Source organism: Sturnira hondurensis, unplaced genomic scaffold, assembly GCF_014824575.4.
Source record: "Sturnira hondurensis isolate 20B ecotype Veracruz unplaced genomic scaffold, ASM1482457v3 Scaffold0002840, whole genome shotgun sequence".
NCBI classification, from domain to species: Eukaryota; Metazoa; Chordata; class Mammalia; order Chiroptera; family Phyllostomidae; genus Sturnira; species Sturnira hondurensis.
Window position 1 is genome coordinate 17,066,114 of NW_028075471.1, and position 17,437 is coordinate 17,083,550.

The 17,437-nt window shown below is 35.1% G+C and overlaps 1 non-coding gene across 1 annotated transcript; it reads left to right on the forward strand.

The window, feature by feature from the left end:
- Positions 1 to 10,217: 10,217 nt before the first annotated feature.
- On the forward strand, positions 10,218 to 10,324 carry LOC118983719 (U6 spliceosomal RNA). The gene has a single exon (XR_005065777.1). It is a non-coding gene; the product is annotated as a U6 spliceosomal RNA (small nuclear RNA).
- The last annotated feature ends 7,113 nt before the right edge of the window (positions 10,325 to 17,437 follow it).

The window sequence follows — 17,437 nt, forward strand, 5'->3', positions numbered from 1 at the left end:
CATGGTTTTGGTACAAAAATGTACATAGAGTAAATAAACATTGGCCTAAAGTATTAGGGGTAAAATTAAATAAAAGAAAAAGAAAATTTTGTATTTGCAACCCAAGCTTCCCCAGGGGAAGGTTACAGCTAATCCCATAAGGGATACAGCATGTTCTTACAGCATAACTTTTGTAAAATTATTACGTTTTGCATGAATTATAACAATATACTTAGTTAAATTGACCTAACCCCAACAAAATATAAACCAAACCTGAAAGGATCCTAAGGATATATCAAAAATTTAACTGTTTGTTAAAAAAGTTAACTCCCTTTAAAAATGCAATATAGTTCACCTGTCTACAATACATTATCCAAAATGTCCAGTACACAATGAAAAAAATATTAAATAGTTGAAGAATCAATAAAATGTAACCCAACCAAGAAAGCTAGCAGTCAATAGGAGATCCAGATGTTGGAGATGTTGGATAATGATTTTAAACTAGCTATAATGAATATGATCAAGAAACTAAAGGAAAATATGGTGATATTGAATAATAAATGATGGGTAGATATTATCTGCAAAGAAGTAGGTACTATTAGAAACAACCAAATGTAATGTAACATAAAAATCTGGAGCTGGAAGTATATCTAAAGTGAACAATAATCAAAGCCTCTGTGACTTGTGTGAAAATATTAAGTGGATTAACATGCACAATTGGAATGCTACAGGGAGAGAAGAGATAGAAGGGGGATGGAAAAATATCTGGAGAAATAATGGGCCCAAATGGTCCAAATTTAGTGAAAAATATCAATTGCAGATTTATAATCCCTCAAAACCTAAATGGAAAAAATACAAAGAAAACTACATCTACACACATTATAGTTAAGTTTCTAAAATACCAAAGGGAAAAAATTAGAGTGACTAGAAAAATGGAAATTAATACAATAAAAAGAGGGGGGAAATGATAGGAATGATAACAAAATTGAAAAGGAAAGAAAGAAGGAACAAAGCAATCAAGGAAAGAAAATGGCAATCAAGAATTCTATATTCAGTATACTGGTATATATCCTTTACAAATGAGAGTAAAATAAAGACAATTTTAGGTAAAAAAAAGCTGGAAGAGTTTGTAATCAGCAAAACCTGAACTTCAAGAGATAATAAAGGAATTTCTTTGGGGTAAAAAAGAATGAATCCAAATGAAACTTCAGGTCTACAAGAAGGAATTGAGGAGAACCCAAAATGGCAACTATGGGGGCAAACATTTTAAAAAAAATTTTTTTCTAATTACTTTAAAATACAGCTGATGTTTAAACACAGACACATACACCCACACTGCCTGATAGATTTTTAACATTTGTTGATGTACAGTATTTAAGAATAATAGTTCAAAGAAGAGAATGTATAAATAGAATTATACAGTTATAAAGTTATATTTTGCATGAAGTGTAGCAAAATTTATACCTAGTTAAGAATGCATACTATAATCCTGAGGAACCAAAAATTTCTGTAATGAGCATACTAAGAAGTGTCCTTCACCTGTTTATTCTTATATCTTTGTTCAAAGCCAGCCAACATCTAAGTCAGTAAAAGCAGCTTTATAAGGTGTAAAAATAATTCAGTCAAGGTCAACAGCTTTTTCTTAATGATCTGCATGAAAATATTATAAAACTTTATTTTATATTATTCAGTATTATTTCTTAAAACTAAACTTCGATGAGCTCTAACATCTAATAAGTTCTTTAATTTGTATGCTGTAGTTAATGCTAAAGAATCTGATTATTACGTCCAAAGCATATTCTTTCGTAGTTCTCATCTACATGAACAGGGTGCTCAGTGAGAAATCTCCATTCTGATTGGACCAGAGTGTCTTCTAGAGATATATGAACCATGGTACCTACAGTCAGTGCTCACAGAAGGTACTTTCTACAAGATATTTCAAGTCTCATTCTGTGTATATATGATTGAATCCAGCCTTTATTCCAGAATACTTGTGGTGAACTCTGTCTTTTTCTATTTTGTGTAGCAACCTTCTTCTCCAGAATCCTGCACTGAAAGTTGTAGCAACTTTCTAACAGCCCAAACACCTGCCTCTGCCTCTTTTGCTCAACAAGCCTACTACTCTACTTGTGTTCCACCTACTTGCACTGTGGTAGAAAAAGTGTTGACTTTGGTACTCTACTTCAATCTCAATACTTGAAGCAAATATGTAGCTCATCATTTGCATTTCCCTGCTCTCAAGAATAACAGTACTGTCCTGACTATTGTATAATGCTTAAAAATAACTTCCTCATTGATTCTGCCATATTTTACAACTATGTATGAAGAGATGGAAGTCCAGTACCATTTCTTCCTTTGCGACCAAAAGTAGAAAGAATTTTAAAAATTCCTTTACCCCTATCCCTTCAATCAATCAGGCATCAGAGATAGCTTTCTTCCAAAATCCCCTGGTGCACAACAGATGAAACCCAAACTAAGGGTGGCTCTCTTTGAAATTCAAATTTTACTTTATTTTAAGTTTGTAGGAGAATTAGACTCTTGGTACTTTTTAATGATAAGTACCAAAGAATTGAGATTACATTTAAATCATAAATTGTATATTAGTTAAGAATATAAAATTATTTAAAAGTAGTGTTCAAACTAATTACTCAATGAAATTAAATTTTGACAAGTGAGTAGGAAGGAAATTTTAAAGGGATATGTGACAATGACTTAGATGCTGGATATTCATTAAAAAAGGAACTTGGTACATTATTGTTTTAAATAATCCTGGAAAGATTGGGAGAATAGGTCACCAGATAATCTGGGGAATATTAGAAAAGAATAAATCTTTTCCCAGGTCCCTACAAGTACCTTAGTAATTTCCAAGACTTAGAGACAATCTCTGCTTCCTACATAATATCTAATTGTCAGTAGCAGATGGAAAAACTACATGGAAAGACTTCAGTCTCTGCATAATACAATGTTATATGACTTGAAGACAGCTAGTGAGAATCCCAAACTTCTCTAATTTTGAGAGAAGTACAGAGGGCTAAGCAAACAAGAACAGGCTCTGGGTCACAAAAAGAGATGCTATTAGTGGATGCTGCATAGACAATACATACTAGAGGCAATGGAGTGGTTATTGATTTAGGGAGAAGAAATAGTGGGGATAGAGGTGATCCACAAAGGCTAACAGGAAATGTTCTCCCTAAGTGAAGACCAGCAATGTCAGAGGATTATAAGGTACTGGATTTTCTCCCCAGGGGGAAAACAAGGGAGAATTGTGTTTAACCTGAAAATCTGCCTTTGAAGCTGGAGGAAATTGAGTTAACTTTAATTTGTAAGTTTCTTTTCCACCATCAGCAGATGAGTACACTCATTTTGAGTACAACAAAGTGTGCTGCAACAAAGTATTGCAACACAGTGTACTCAAATGCTGTTAATAATCAGTTATAGAGAAATAAAAACACTATATGTTTTGATTATCTGAACATATAACCATGCTCTATACTTTCATTCTTTTGACTCTCTATAACTTGAGTTCAATGTAGTCAACAGGACTTTAGGATACAAAGAGAAATTCCAACATTTGATCAACCATTCACAAATGATGTCCTTGCATCCTTTAAAGAACTATAAAACAAATAAAATTGTGAGTTGTTTTATTTTGTGTTAACTAAGATAAAATATTTTTTAAAAGCCAAAGAAGCTAATTGGAAAAGAGTATCAGTATATCAATAAATCATAAAATTAATAAAGTTAAAATCACACAGACCCCATGTAGTTAATTTCATGGTGTTCTAGGAGTACACAGTTATTAATCTTGTATAATTCTAAAGGGGAAATGGGTTTTCTGAAGAAGAGATGATAAAATCTTAGTGGGTAGAGGTTAAAAAGTAATGGTTGAATATGAGAAAAGAATACAGTGAAGAAAACAAAAGGGGAAATTCATGCTTTCACAAATTAGGTTTAAAATATCATTTTCTTAGCCATTTTAACAAATACATAGCACCAGACCATTTTTCTTGAATTGTAAACCTCCTCTAGTAGCACAGTACATAAGAAGAAGAAAAGCTGTCCTTTCTTTCATATATCTTATTTGGAATTAGAAAAAAAGTAAGAGTACTCCAAGATTTTTTGTTATTGAGAAAGCTGGAATAAAGCGAAATCATTATGAATATGTTCATTACATACTAATAAGTGGCAGGATTGGGATCTCCAAGCAAGCTGTCACACAATAGTTTGTTACATTACCATGTATTTTGCAGTCATCATCGAGGTGGGAATGATCCTGTGGTTCCTGAGTTCCTATTCTCAGACTGGCTCACATGGGTAAGTGGGTTGCACACTGCATAACTCCAGGATGGGTGAGGGGACTTTATAAACTACATCTTCCACAGTTTCTTTCCTTGTATATTTCCAGTTAGCATGCACCACAAAAGATTATACACACACATACACATATATATATATGTATATATATGTATATATATAGATGTGTGTGTGTGTGTGTGTGTGTGTGTGATTAGGCAGACATAGGTTTAGTAGCAACCATATTGTCTTCTACACTAGAAAGGTTGGAGTTCCTGCACTTTGTTCCTTATCTGCTGGCTCACTTTCTCAGTGTGGACAGCAGCTGGCATGCACTTTCCATTTTTCCTGCATCCTCCTTCAGCTTCTGCATCTCTGGCTCTGTCTGTGTATTTCATTCCATGATGAAGCACACCAGCTTCTCCTGCAGGACAGCCACATCAGGATTGGAGGTAGTGAGAACCCACAGGTTCCAACTCAAACACATAGGTTCTAGGTTAAGCTCATGGGTTTAAGCCTATCCTTGCCATCTTCCACTTTGTATGCATTCTTGAATTCTTGAAGACCTACTCTGGCAATTTGAAGCTCCAGTCTCTGAAGTAAAAACAGTTTACAGACACTAACCAGCTTCTAAAATTATATAATGTTAAATTCTTATAACAAATTCCTTAATATATAAACCTTCTAGTTGTTCTGCTTCTATGATTGAACTCTGTTTCACAGAATGATATAAAATGAAGAAATCAACAGAAGGCTGAGACTCAGAAGGGCAGCAATGGAAGAATTAGGGCAGGTCACCATGAGTAAACATGTCATTAGAGACCAAGACTAAGATCACCTAAAGCTTCACATTTCCAATTACTATGTATAAATACTAAAACTGTACAGGGAAGAAAAAAATTGATTCATTTGAAATACGCTGTTAGAGAGCTCTACTAATATCCCAGACCACCAAGAACAAACAAACAAACAAACAAACAAACAAGTGGGTCCTAGATCAAATTAAGCCCAAAACATGACTGGCAGCAAAAATGACAAAACTGAAGTTATCCTACTTCAGGCATATCATGAGAAGGCAGGGTTGTTTGGAAAAGAAAAAATGCTGGGGCAAACAGAAGGCAACAGGAAAAGATGAAGATTTTCAGTATGAGATGAATTGACTCCATAAAAGAAGCCACAGGCACGGGCCTATAGGAGCTCAGCAGGATTGTTGAGGGCAAGATGTTGTGGAAAATACTCATTCATAGGGTTGCCAGCAGTTGGAACCAACTCAACAGTTCATAACATGTAAATGGCATGAAGACTAGAATCATGTGTTTCTTGTATATTGCTCTGGTAATCTTTGAAAACATTGCCTCCGTGGATAAATATGTTTAGGAAATACTAAACCCATTCCCCACCCCAGCACTGAGATCCTGCCACATTCACACAGTAAAGGCTCTGTAAAGTTATGTACTAAAGTAATTTTTCCCACCATCTCCAAACTTATTTGACCTTTGAATCATTTTTTTTAGGTAATGTCTGTTTACATAGCCCTGGAACCAGTGGTTTACAAAGCACACTTTGAGAAACACTGTAATATAGTCTTATAAGCTCAGTCATTTAACATTTGACTCTCATAATTTCTAAGTGCTATGCAAATACAAAGTTAATGTAACTTAAAAACCCACTTAGACAATCAAAATTAAATGCAACCAGGGATGTGTAAATAAGAATGCAATGAAGAAAAATGCTTGCTGGTGTACAGAGTAATTCATCCTAGCACTTTTCAGAGTATCTTGAACTCTAAAAGAGTCTGGTGGGAGAAAATGCACCATGGCTAGTGAAGCACGGTATAGTGCATCATGACAATGATTTGAAAAAGGAAACATTATTTCTCCTCTCCATTTCTCTTCCTCCTAGTTATAAGTTAGAAGGTGAGTATGTGAATAGCAAAAAGGGAACATGATCAGGGAGAAAGGCATTGGATGTTGGATGGAAGGAACCAGATCAGCCTTGAGTGCAATGGAGGAAAATCAGGCTTAGAGCAGAACATGTACACGCATTTCATTTGCATCTTAACTCAACTATTTGCATGTAGATGAGATATTTAAGTGGCACACTAGCTGCTGCTGAGCTAACCCAAACAAAATCATCGTCGTCGTCATCGTCATCATCATCGTCATCGTCATCATCATCACCATCATCATCAAGGTTTATTTTAAAAAATGTTTATCCTCAGCTGAGGTAATGTTTTTATTGATTTTAGAGAGAGGAAAGGAGAGGAAGAGAGAGAAAGAAACATCAAACCTAGAGAGAAACATCAATCGGTTGCCTACTGTACACCATACACGTTCTGACTGGGAAATTGAACTCACAACCTTAGGTATGTGCCCTGACTGGGGATCCAACCCACAACTTTTTCGTGTCTTGGACAATGCTCCAACAAGCAGCGCTGCTCAGCCAGGATTAAACAAGGCTAATTTTGGAGGCAGTGTTTTCTCTTGGTGAAGCAAGCAGTGGTTCTCAAAAGGAGGTTTTGGGATGCCATAATGACTGGGGAACATCAATGGCGTATTGAGGACAGAAGCCTAGGATATTAAACATCCTGTTAAGTGGGGAGAACCCTGCATGATGAAGAAATAACCTGCCCAAAATAAGTTACCTTTTTGCTGAGACACACTAAGTGTACTTCACCTGGTTCTATATATTTCCTTTTCAAATCCAGTCTTCTCACCACAGAGGCTGTATGTATCTCAACCAATTGTGGATCTGATTAACTGATAAAAGTTATTGCAAAAAGATTAGATAAAGCTCAACTTTCAAGTGTTCATTTACATTTCAGTGGAGGAAATAACCTACTCCAAAGAGTCTCTAACTAATTGATGCTCTGAGAGACAAAAATATTAAAATATTTTATTGGAATAACAGTGTAGTCCTTTTATATGATGGGAAAGTTAGAGACATGCCCTTTTTCAATTTGCTCATTTCAAATTCTACTATCTCCTTTTCTATACCTCTTCAAAATACCACTTTTCCAAGGTGGTTAATATTACATGTGCATAACATCAGACTTTAACCTTTGTATATAAGTGTTTAAAAAACAAAGGCCAGCACTTGAAGAAAACTGGCAGGTACATCAGTTTGTAAACCAAGTTCCTATAAAAGTAAAGGAAGTCTTGTTGGAGCTATTAATTTTAACCCTCTATAAAAATAGATGATCAGAAAAACTGTCAGCTTCCTATTTTTCTTGCCTCTACCTGGCCAAAACAAACATATTTAATTTTATTTTCTGACTCATGGTATAATAATACCTTTCTGAATTATTATTTCATATCTTGGAGTACACACTCCAAAGGTAAAAGAATACGAGTAATTAATGAGTTGTAGCATTTGCTACTTTATATATGTGTACAGGGTGGGAGGCAAAAGTAGGCTTACAGTTTTGAGTACATGAAATATAAAATTTATTCTTGTACTATTAGTTATTGTAATATTTTCCAGATGAAAAACTCTTTGTTGTACCCTGTATATGGAAGCCTTGTACTAAGAAATGTACCATTATCTTCATCCTAAAAACAGGAACTTATAAAGCTCAGAAGGCTTAAACATCTAATGCATTTAACACTAAGAAATAGTGTAAATCAGAATTCACCCCAGGTCAGCTTAGCACCTAGGCTCAGATTTTGTTGCTATACCCTGCAGTATACAGGTCTTTTTAGTTTGCTTATGAGCTGTCCTGCATGAGTATGCATGTTCTAGATAGCTTTGACTATACCCAGGTATTTAACAGGCTGCTTTAGAGGAAATATATATAATCACCACCATCAGGAAAGTTTCACTTTAGTTGAAAAGATGCCATACATATGGAAAGATAGCCAATAAAATATGGCATTATATTAAGTAGCACCAGCTGAGATACACATTCACTAAGTCTGCATGATTTTAGCAGTGAAGAGCTATGAATTGACGTAGTCAAGAAAGAAACCAAGGTTGGTTTTCAGACTTGAAGTGTGACTAATAGTAGTGGCGATTTGTTCATTAAAAGAAAAAGTGTGGCAAGCATTTGTTATATATAAATACCTGGACTAGGCACTGGGAATTCAATGGTAAAGGGTATAGACAGAAACCATCTTTACCTTATGACCCTCTCCCCCTCAGTCCCTAACATCTTATATGCCTACTGAATCATGCTGCCAAAATGCAGTTTCTGACTCAGAAGTTCTGGAATAGGGCCTGAGACTCTGAATTTCTAACAAGGTCCAAGTCATGACCATGCTGCTGCTCTACAGACTATACCATAAGTAACAAAAATCTAGAGGGTGTGGATAAGTAAATGATGAACTGAATGGTGAGCACACAACTTTAGCAAAAGTAATTGAAAACATGCAGCCATCTGTGCTAGCCTTCAGCTCCTATATTCAGAAACATACTAGATTACTACTGCTGCCTTGCCATAGCCTCTACAGGCTTAAAATATTAGATAATATTGACTTATTTTTCTCTAGATCTAAATAGACATCTTTCCTTCATTGAACTGTTTTCCTTCACATATTTACAATGCAGTTGTCATCACTTTTTTTTTTGTACATCTCCTTTCACACTTGCTTTCCTAGTACCTTTCTCCAAATTCTAGCAAAACTGAATTGACTTCAGCCACACTCTGGTCTTCTTAGGGTCAGCACAACTGCAGAGCATTTCTGAATTCTATGAATTTCTAATCTCATTTCTTAAGTACTCTCTCTCTTTCTTCTTCCTCTCTCCCTCTCTAATCCTTTCTGTTCCATCTGTCTGTCTCTGTCTTCCTTCTATTTTTCTTGTTTTTTCTTTCTGTCTTTCTTTTTTTATTTTTCTTATTTACCCCCACAGTGTAATATTTGCAAATTAGTGGGGATTCTTTTTTTAAACATTACACCTTTTTTTAAAGATTTTATTTATTTGTCTTTAGAGAGGAAAGGAAGGAGAGAAGGAGAGAAATATCAACGTATGGTTGCTTCTTGTGAGTCCCCTGCTGGGAACTGGCCTGCAACCCAGGCATGTGGCCTGACTGGGAATCGAACTGTGATTGTGTGGTTCACAGGCCCACACTCAATCCACTGAGCTACACCAGCCAGGCCTGGGGATTCTTAATACAGCCCGAAAATGTTGAGTCTGATGTCCAGCTCTGCCACTTTTTAGTTACCTCACTTTAAGTATGTTATCCAACCACTCTGCTGCACTTTCCTCATTTATTAAATAGAGATTAATGATAGTATTAATCTCATAGTGTCATTCTAGGAATGAACGGTTACTAACTGTTAAGGGCTTAGGACAATTGGTAGAATATAATAAATACTATTTACATGTTGGTGGCTATTATTATGCAATCTTATCTTCCCCACTGAAGGACAACAATCTTTCTTTTTGACTTGACAGTACAGAAGTCCATGACACTTAGGCATGAAATCCAGTGCACTGATTGTCTCATGTTCTGAGCAGACCCTGGAAGAGCTAAAGAGTTATGATAACCACAGACATTGAAATAAGGAACAAACTGACAGTAACCAGAGGAGAGGGGTATGGGGATAATGGGGGGAAAGGGTAAGGGTCATCAAGGAACATGCATAAAGGACACATGGACAAATCCAAAGTGTAGGATTGAGGGTGGGAGGTGGGGTTAGATGAGGTGGGGGATGGGGGGAGAAATGGAGACAACTGTACTTGAACAACAGTAAACAAATTTTTTCATTAAAAAATTATGCCACACTTTATTCTTTCATGCCACCTTCTTCCTCATCAAATTTTGGACATTTTTGCCCTGTCTCATATATATTGCCTTTCATTTATTCTCATTATTCAATTATTCTATAAGTGTATATTTCATGATCATTCCATGATAGCAAGACAATCATGGATGAAAGTTGTTTTACTATTTTAGATATTGTTTTATATTGTTTGATGATGATGATTAAAACTACTAGTATTAAGTGCTCACTTCGGCAGCACATATACTAAAATTGGAAGAATACAGAGAAGATTAGCATGGCCCCTGAGCAAGGATGACATGCAAATTCGTGAAGTGTTTCATATTTTTAGTACCAATGACATATTTCAAAGATATAGAACATACATCTCAAAAATTTATATGGAAACCTAAATGACCCCCAATACCTGCAGCAATTTTGAGAAAGAAGAATAAAGTGGGAGGGAATCATGATACCTGATATCAGACTGCATTACAAGGCCAGCGTAATCAAAAAAGCCTTTGATAGCCTTTGATAAGCCAAGTAACTTTATGATTTTGTTTGGCCACATTCATAGTAATCCTGGGCCATGGGTTGGACACCCTGGGAGATGAAATTCAAAAGTGCTAAAAAGAATAACTAATACTCTTAATATTTATCAATGTGTTTTTACATTTTTAAAAAGTCAAATAATTTTGAAAGCTTAATGATGAACTGATAGTTGATCTAAATCTTTGAAAACTCACATACTTTTCTCTTTAATTATAGAAATTTGAGAATATATCAGTAATCTGATGTACATGAAAAGTGAAATGAATAACTAACATTAAATTGCATGTTCAGACTATTTTTATCTGTGTGATATATCTGTAGTTGTTTTTATATAATACCATGCAATTACCCTGGCTGGTGTAGCTCAGTGGATTGAGTGCAGGCTGTGAACCAAAGGGTCGAGGTTCGATTCCCAGTCAGGGCACATGCCTGGGTTGTAGGCCAGGTCCCCAGTGGGTGCCATGTGAGAGGCAACCACACATTGATGTTTGGTTGCCTTCCCTTCCCCTCTCTCTAAAAATAAATAAATAAAATATTTTTTAAAAATACCATGCAATATAGCATTTAGTTTCCCTTTTATAGGTGAGAGAAAATACCACAAAATAATCAAAGGAGGAAAAAAACCAGTATTTGCTTACTTATCTATTCAATCATTCTTTGATTTCCAATGTTTTCATACCACTTAAAATAGTTAAGTACCATACTGATAATAATGTACTATATCATTATTCTCTTTGAGTCAGTGATGCTTATTTAAAACTAAGACAATTATAAGGAAGAAAATGTTTGGGATTTTTAATTAAATACAAAAATAATACTAAATATAGTGAATGATTAATTTAATCTTGTAACTCCTATCTCAATAAAATATTCCAAATGGAATCTAGACAAACTGTTTGTATAAAATATAAAAAGACATTTAAAGTACAGATTTGGATTATTGGAGTAATTAAAAGTGGATTATTATATGATTTTATATACTTATTAGTGAAAACAAAGCATAATTACTTTTAAATTAGAATGACTTAAATTTTTACATATCTTAATTTAGTTTTATTTTTATAGCATTATGCATAACTTCAGATGGTAAAATGAAATGAGAAAATTAATATCCAAAAATTGTTTCTCCTCTTAAACAAAACGTGAATACCTCAAAGTGTGAGTTCTTAAGAATGTTCAGTTCTGGCTGGTGTAGCTCAGTGGACTGAGTGCAGGTCTGCGAACCAAACAACCACAGTTCGATTCCCAGTCAGGGCACAGGCCTGGGTTGCCAGCCAGTTCCCAGTGGGGGACATACAAGTGGCAACCATACATTGATGTTTCTCTCCCTCTCTCCTTTCCTTTCCCTCTAAAAATAAATAAAATCTTAAAAATATAATGTTCAGATGTGCCAAGTGAACCTCATCCTACTTGTCAGGAATAACTTCTATAGCATTATGTTTATTTTCATTGCTATTCTATATATTTTTCTCTTTTATGCATGAATTCCTGTTACTGACAGCCCTCCCACTTGGCCCAATCAAATCTTAGTTCTATGAAGTAATTGGTACTGGTCGTTGATCAAATCATGTGAATGACTGGAGCTTATATGCAGCTTATCACATTGTGGGACTCCAGGGGGAGAAATGTTTTCGGTTTCCTTCTTAATCAGAACAAGACTTGGAGCCTTCTGCTATCAGACCTTTGATTTTACTTTCTCCACAAATTCAATTTACCCAATCTATTTTAGACTTAACCATTCCACATCCCTCTCCACACCTCAGTGTACTTTGTGATAGATAAGGTAGAAAATTCGAGGCACTGTTGGTGAAAATAAAATGACAATGTCTGGACACACAAATCTTGCCAGAGAAGTACATTTAATCATTTTAGAATACAGAATTCACTTACTACATTTTCTAAGCAGCTTGTTTATATAAATGCAGAGTAAGGCACAGTTGTTTTTGTTTCTAAAATTGTCAGGTAATTTGCATCCCTGCCTTTTATCTATACTATTATTGAAGTATTAGGGGAATAAGTTTCACTTGCTTCTATTCACAGAAGACTGTTATATTCAGGTAATGGTACAATTCAGAATTTATCAAATGCCAGGAGATTATAAAAGTTAATGGAACAAAATGGTATTAGTGTGAGATTTGGAGAAAACCTCATGAGATTTGGTTCAGTAAGTTCACGATTAGATTACTACATCACTACATATGTGCAGACAAAAGGAAGTGTGACCTTTGTGAATTCAGTATTGGTAGATACTATGAATGATGTAGAAATGAAAAGCTCCATTGTAGAGATAGATGTTAATTTTTTTCAGAGTGTTTCTTTCTCTTTAACAATACAAATACTCAAAATGAATAAATGAGCAATGTCAAGCCAACTAAGCAGACATTTTGGGCTTACTTTCTTTAATTTAAAGTGCACTGTTCAAAATAAAAAAGATGTGTTTGGGGACACAAGTACTATTACCAAATGTTCACTCTACATTTTTTTCCTCTTCACTAAAACTCTCCCATAAATAGTCTGACTCTTGTAGAATTTATTCATTATGTGGAAATGACTCTATTTCCTTCCTTGGCACTCCACGCTAGTAGACCATACCTGGGTTAAGTGCCTGTGAATGACTGACTTCGAGGCACCTCCCTCTAGTCCTCATCTTGGCTGCAAGCCACAGTTTCTCTCTTCACTTTCCTCCAGGGTGTCCAGGTGTCATCTCAGATATAATGTTTCCAAAGTGAGCTCATTACCTTGTATGGGAAGAAGTTACTTGAAATATATCATCAAAAACATAAAAGAGAAAATTAAATGAGACAATGAGAGACTGGCACTGTGTAAAATTTTTTGTTTTTATTTTTTTATTTTAATTTTGTTCAAGTACAGTTTTCTACCTGTATAATTTTTTAATACCAGTTAAGTGATCCTATTATGAGTAATAATCTTCATTGACATAGTGGACCCTCCTGAGTTCTCTACAGTATCTATATTATCATATTTCCTTAACAACACAGCTTGAAACACTTGAAGTCATTTTCATTCCTTTGTCATTCTCAGGCTGTCCTACTTGGTCACAAATTGTTCTACATTCTATCTTTTGGGAAATAATTTTTTTATTTTGTCACTGTGACTATGATGATATAACTTCTTTGTCAAATTTTGCCTAACTAATCACCAGACATACCCACTCCTTTTTCCTTGGCAGAGCCTATTTTTCACTGTAGAGACTGAAACACCATATATTGACATTCCCATCCTCCTTTGCACCCAAAAGAGTCATGTTGCTCAATCCATAAATGACACATAATGGAGACTTATAGGAAGAGTATTATTTTCTTTCAAATATAAATTAATAATTACAAATAATAATAAAAATTTAAAATACCTATATAATCAAAAACAATATAGAAAAGACTTATATGTGAAAGTCTTGAAAAGAATTACACATAAAAACTTCCATTGTTTTTTTCACTGGAAATTGTCACATTGACATCACATGTCATCCTGGAACTGCTACAGTCATCCTGATACTATGCAAGAACACATCAACTTTATACGAGGTGAGTCAGGCATACATGGAAGCCAACTGGGTCTTGATTTTATTTTATTCCTTCAAATCTTTATATAGAACCTAGAGTCTAAGTTGTTCTTCTAAATGATCTGCTTGTTTATTCTTTCATCTTTCCAACCTCTCCTACACATTGCTGCTAAGTAGTACTCTGCAAACCTTCTTTTAATTTTGTTTCAATTCTGATTAAACACCTTTAACAGCTTTTGGTTTTTATAATAGTAGTCTCCAAATAGAGTGGGGTGGGCAGGGTAACTGTAGAGCTTGGGAAGAAACAATCAGAAATTAAATATAAACCAGAAACATTAAACTTTACTAATATTTTACATGTTAATTTACAATGGATTTTTCACTGGTTCATTTTTCTGATGGTCACAGATTATACATAGTAAAAATTTTATGTTGGAGAGCTAGAGACAAGACACCCTCAATGGTTCAATTGCTTTCAAAATACTTTGAGATATTGTAGGTGGCCTGAGCTTAGTTAACTGGATTTAGACATTATACAAATTAATTTTTGTAACTAAAACTAAAAACTGGCTTAACAGAAAAATTGAAGTACTTGAAGATAGTATAGTTATACAAGCATCCTCCCACTATTGAGGGGATGAGCTCTGTCAGCCCCACAGTAGGATACAAACAGCATCATACTCAACATGAATCAACCAGAAAAATTCAGAATTATCAAGAAGAACATTTAAAATATGGATTATTTGCTCATTGTTACTGATAGTGCTGTGGTGGGTCTTTTTCTACAATTTGGTTCATATTTTTTTCTTCTCTCTCTCACACTATTTATTTCTTATTTTTATTTATTTATTTTTAAAATTTCTGTTTAAACCTAATACTATATGCTTCCCTTCTCTTACTCCATTCCACCTTCTTTTCTCCCTTTTTTATTTATGCTGCCAATTTATCTTTCTTTCTCTCTTTGTCTAGTCCCTATTCTCCACTCTTAATGTTGCTCTTGCAAAATAATTTTTCTTTCAGTTAGTCATCTCATATTCATTTTTACTTTCTTATAATAGTCTTAACCTCTTTACATCTTTATTATCACTGGCTCATTTGCTGTCGATAGTATGATTGTGGCTGGGGGTTAATTGCAGGTATGGGTTTGTCTGAACAGTGTGATTTTGCTCTGGCTACATCTGTAATACAGCATATAAAATATGGTGGGCAGACAGACTCTCAGTCAGCCAGCCAGAACAAATAACATACCAAAGAATGACCCAAGAACAACCAGAGCCCAATTACACCAGAAAGCCCAGGTAAATGGCATAAAGTGCTTCCCAAGAATATCAAACTCAGGCAATCTAAGAGACTGCACCACTAAATCCCACAGTTTCTCCTACCACAGAAGGTAATACCATGAGACAGAGTCAAAGCAAATCAATCTAAGGCATAGAAACAAACAAGAAGAGTCACCTAAAATGGGAAGACAAAGAAACATCCCTCAATTGAAAGGAAATGATTTCTTGTAGAGCTGGTTTGGTGGAGGCATATTCTTTTAGATTTATTTTGTCTTGGAAGCTCTTTATTTGGCCTTCTATCTTGATTGAGAGCTTTGCTGGGTATAGTAGCCTTGATTGTAGGCCTCTGGTTCTCATTATTTAGAATATTTCTTGCCATGCTCTTCTCGCTTGGAGTGTTCCCATTGAGAAGTCAGTAGCTAACCTTATTGGGGCTCCCTTGTATGTTAGTTCCTTTTTCTTCCTTGCTGCCTTTAAGATTCTCTTTTTGTCTTGGAATTTTGCCATTTTAATGATGATGTATGTGTCTTGGAGTGGGCCTCTTTGGGTTCCTCTTGAATGGGACTCTCTGTGATTCTTGGATTTGTGTAACTTTTTCTCGAGTTGGAAGCAACCTAGGTGCCTGTCAGTAAATGAATGGATAAAAAAATACATATACACAATGGAATTCTATGCAGCAGAGAGAAAGAAGGAGCTCCTACCTTTTGCAACATCATGGATGGAACTGGAAAGCATTATACTGAGTGAAATAATCCAGGGGTGGAAGGAGAAATACCATATGATCTCACCTTTAACAGGAAGCTAAACAACAAAACAAACAAGCAAGCAGAACATAACCAAAGACACTGAAATAGAGAACGGGGGGCAGCAACCAGGAGGGAGAGGGGAAGGAATTTCAGGAGAAATAGGGGAGGAATTTAGAGGATCAAATATAAAGGATACATGGACAACAGCTAAGAAGGGTGGAAATGGGAGGGAGGAGGGAGCACAGAGAGTGGGATAGGGTGGGACTAATAGAAAGAAAACTGTGCTTGAAAAATAATTAAATAAATTTTAAAAAGAAAGAAAAAAGGAAATGAGTAGTCTACAGAAAGAATGCTAAATAAAATTGGGATAAGCAAACTATGACACATTGAGTTCAAAATAATGGTTATAAGGACATTCAAGGATCTCTGAGAACATCAGAGAACTCCAGGGAAGCTACAAGAAACTTGGTGTAAACTACAACAGCATGAGAAATTACATAGAAACTATTAATAAGATCCAGGAGGAAGTGAAGAATAGAGTATCTGAAGTGAACAACACTAAAGGATAGAATAGGAACAGTAAAAGGAATTAAAAGCAGACTAGATGACGCAGAGGATTGAATCACCAAGCAGGTGGACAAGATGGAAAAAAATCCCATACAGAGCAACAAAATGAAAAAAGACCCCCCCCCCAAAAAAAACATAGAAGTTTATGGGAGCTGCAGGACAACATGATATGTAATAATATCTATATCATAGGGATACTAGAAGGAGAAGAGGATAAAAGGCTAGAAAAGCTTTATGAAAAAATTATGACAGAAAGCTTCCTTAACTTGTTGAAACAAAAGCTCATATAAGCCCAGGAAGCACAGAGGGTTCCAATCAAGATGAATGGAAAGAGGTCCACTCCAAGACACATCATGATAAAAATGGCAAAATTTAAAGACAAAGAGAATCTGAAAGGGAGCAAGGGAGAAACAGCTAGTAACATACAAGGGATTTCTGATAAAGGTATCAGCTAATTACTCAACAGAAATAGTGCAAGCCAGAAGGGACAATCAAGAAGTATCCCATTTAAGAAAAAGCAAAGACCTGCAAACAAGATCCATTTTCACAGCAAGACTCTCATTTAACATGGGAGGCAAAATAAGAAGTCTCACAGGCAAAAAAAAAAAGGCTGAAAGAATACATCCCAACAAACCAGCATTGCAAGAAATGGTAAAGGGACTGCTTTAAGAAGATAAAGAAAAATTGAGAGAGGGATAAGAGCACATGTACAAAGGAAAAAAACGGCAATGAATAAGTACTTATCAATAATAGCTTTAAATGTAAATGGATTAAATGCTCCAATCAAAAGACATA